At 40.4% G+C, this 3677-nt stretch overlaps 1 long non-coding RNA gene across 1 annotated transcript; it reads right to left on the minus strand.

Annotated features, from left to right (window-relative positions):
• Positions 1-235: 235 nt before the first annotated feature.
• LOC123323909 lies at positions 236-2944 on the minus strand. The gene is made up of 3 exons (XR_006539567.1): positions 2852-2944; positions 2521-2694; positions 236-274 (listed from the first exon to the last, which is right to left on the minus strand). It is a non-coding gene; the product is annotated as an uncharacterized LOC123323909 (long non-coding RNA).
• Between the last annotated feature and the right edge of the window lie 733 nt (positions 2945-3677).

Here is a 3677-nt window from a genome sequence, read left to right on the forward strand (position 1 = left end):
ATGTTGCCCCGTCAGAATAATTGCTTTCTGCCTAACTGATGACATGTTGACATTTTTCACTATATAATTATAAATTAATCCTCTTCTTAAGTTAATCGTTCTGACTTGAGTAACTGTGCCACTCTAGAACAATATAAGGTTTAAAAAAAAACCCAAAACTACTGTACCTTTGCAACTTATCAACTGCATGTACATTTGCTTCTTTTTCTATTAAAAATTCCACCATTTGCTATTTGTTCTCACTTACAGCAAGTAAAAATGGTGTGAGTTCATCCTGTAAAAGTGCAAAAACAACTTATAATTTACAAAATTACATATTTCCATACTGAATTTTAAAACTTATAAAGGATCCTCTAAACTCAAATATACAATATACAAAGTACTCTCACCCTTCTGTGCTTTCACCAGCTGCTCCTTCTCTTTCAAATAGCCCTCCTCAGGGGGACTGGGTGGCTCAGTTGTTTAAGCATCTGCCTTGGGCTCAGGTCAGCTCAGGTCGTGATCCCAAGGTCCTGGGATCCAGCCCCAAGTCAGGCTCCCTGCTCAGAGGGGAGTTGGCCTCTCCCTCTGCCCCGCCCCTATGCTCCTACTCTCTCACCCACTCTCTCTCTCTCTCAAATAAATAAATAAAATCTTTTTTAAAAAATAAATAAAACTAAATTAAATAGCCCACTTCCACCTCTTCAACAGATTAACTGCAGTCATTCTCCAAAGCTCACTTCATTGACTGGTTCCAAGAATCTTGGCTTCTATCACAGTATTTATTATGGTATACTCTAGTTATTTTATTGCACCCCCTCTAAACCAAGAGCTTCTTGAGGAAAGGGATTATTTTTTTTCTCTATATCTCCAAAATCTAAAACATAGCAGTAAATGCTTTAAGTATTTTTATTGAGTTAACAACCTAAATGATTATCTCTGGAGTAGTGTTTTTTAAATTACATTCCAAAGAACATATACTTTGCTGGAAGGTAAGTACTGTGCCCCAATAGAAAGATTCAATGATCATCTATGTTTGAGAAATATTACAAAACTGCACTATATATCTAGCACAAAAGAAATCCGTTTAAATTTGCTTATCCCCATTTGATAATACTTTTTGTGGCAAACATTAACATTTGAGAAATTAGAGATTCGGGGATATAGTTTTGAGAGCTTTCCAATAAAGATGAAGGTTTTCGGGGTGCCTGGGTGGCTCAGTCGTTAAGCGTCTGCCTTCAGCTCAGGCCATGATCCCGGGGTCCTGGGATCGAGCCCCACATCCTGCTCGGCAGGAAGCCTGCTTCTCCCTCTCCCGCTCCCCCTGCTTGTGTTCCCTAGCTCGCCGTCTCTCTGTCAAATAAATAAATAAAATCTTTAAAAAAAAAAAAATGAAGGTTTTCTCCAGGTTACACAAACATGCTTGATTCTCTTCTATCAATGGTATCAGGATCCCAGATGGCAACATAAGGCACTCTTGATCCAAATGGGTCACTGAGGAGATGGACTCGGAATTAAAAGAGTGGCTTTGGGGCAACTGGGTGGCTCAGTCAGTTAAGCGTCTGTCTTTGGCTCAGGTCATGACCCCCGGGGTCCTGGGATCCACCCCTGCATCAGGCTCCCCTGTTTCTCCCTCTCCCTCTGCCCTTCCTCCATACTCATGTTTGTTCTCTGTCTCTCTCAAGTAAATAAAATCTAAAAAAAAAAAAAGTATCATTAAAGTGAAATCTTAGACAATTATTTCAAAATATTTTCATTCAAGGAATGCAGGAGCTTCCAAATATGAAAAACTGACCCTACCTATGTCAACCAACAGTGTTTCTGTAAGGGCAGTGGTAGAAATAATGCATGTCACAGAAACAGAAGGTGGACTGGTGCACGTGGTCATCAACTACTCCCCATGTACAGCTACCACCCCACTGAGGAACTACACAAGGCTGAGCAGGAACTACTCTCTGAAATGGGAGACCCCAATGTGGTACGTGGCGGGAAGAGTGGCTACAAGCACAAGTAAATGCCCCTGTAAGATGTCATGACCTGATCCCTTTGCTCTCATTTTCAGAACCTTGGGGCCTCGAGTGCCCAGGGCCTGCAACCTGCTGCTTTCTCCTCCCACTTGCACTCACCCAAGTTACCCCACTGGGTCAGGGTCTCCCACCCATTCCCAGCAGCACCCATTTCCTACGCCCCTGCACAGCACCCAGCCTCCACCACCTCCACTCCCCTCTAGGCCTTCAATCCTTTGTGGGCTCTGAGCCCACCATCCACTCCCAAGCACTAATGGGAAGATTTTCTTTCTGGGGTGGAAGCGGGGCTGGGAGACAGAACTTCGCCCTCTCCATGGGCATCACCTTTCTCTAGCCCTCCCTGCCCTGGCTTTGGAGTTCTTTCCAGGATGACAGGACCTGATGTATAGAATTCAGTATATGTATTTATTACACATAGAAATAAATATGTAAATAAAATGATTTGTGGCTAAAAAAATTTATATATACATATATATATTATTTCAAATACTCTATAAATACACTTGATCTGCACCTTGTTTCTCACTTCAATATTTGCATGATGTAGAAGCAGCTTCTCTGCTATTGATGTATTCGAACCAAGGGCGGCATAGTGGAGAGCAGTATTGTCAGCAATGTCCGTAAGATTTGGACCAGCACCGTGTTCTAGAGGAATAGTCACACATCTCTCATTCTGACATTGTACAGCCTGTCAGTATTATACCAAGAAACAGAGTGTCAATTCTGGGAATTTAAAGTAAACATGCCACAGGTTTCACCAAGTAGTTCTGTTTAAATGCAATAAGTTTTCATTCTAAGTAATTAAATCAAATCCATCTCAGGCAGACACAGCTGCTTCCACATACCTTCATCAGAGCAGTCCTATAATCTTTATCAAAGAGGTCAAGCTGGCATTTCCTCTCCACTAGGACAGCAACGACATCTGGATGGCCATTGGCACAGGCCAAATGGAGAGCAGTCCTATGAAAGTGAAAGAACTTTTTAGGAAATTATAGTGCACTATTTCAAAACATGCAGTGAATTCATGTAATTGTAAACGTTAAATAGCATCTTATTCCTATGACTCCAAAACAAAGATTTAGTTTTCTTTTGAAGAAAGTACAATATTTATTAGTGATTCTTCACCACACTAATAAAGAGCAGCCTATCTGAGTAGGTAGAGCATGACCTCAGGATTCAGCTTAACTTGGATTTGACTCCTACTTTAACTCTGTCACTTAACAGTTATCACCTACTTAGCCTTATCCTCAATTTCCTCATCAACAAAATGGGGATAAAAATAGTTATCTCGGGTCCCCTGCCCGGCTCAGTTTGAAGACCATGTGACTCTTGATCTTGAGGGTTGTGAATTCGAGCCCCACGTTGGGTATAGAGATTACTAAAAAATAATAATAATAAATAAAGACTAGTTATCTCACAAGACCTCGGCGTGATGCTTAAATGAGGATCTATGCAAAGTTTGTTACATAATATTATTGTAAGTATTACTATTACTACTATTTTACAAAGACAACATCCAATTAGGTAAAGTGATACAATTATGCCTACTTTGTAGATATGTTTTAAGGATTCCCAAGAATACTACATTTCAGTGATTCTAAGATGCTCATTCTGTCACCTTTTAATATCTCTGACATTGGAATGCAATTTATAATTCAAAATGTCTTACAA

This window comes from Neomonachus schauinslandi, unplaced genomic scaffold (assembly GCF_002201575.2).
Source record: "Neomonachus schauinslandi unplaced genomic scaffold, ASM220157v2 HiC_scaffold_2319, whole genome shotgun sequence".
Taxonomy (NCBI): Eukaryota; Metazoa; Chordata; class Mammalia; order Carnivora; family Phocidae; genus Neomonachus; species Neomonachus schauinslandi.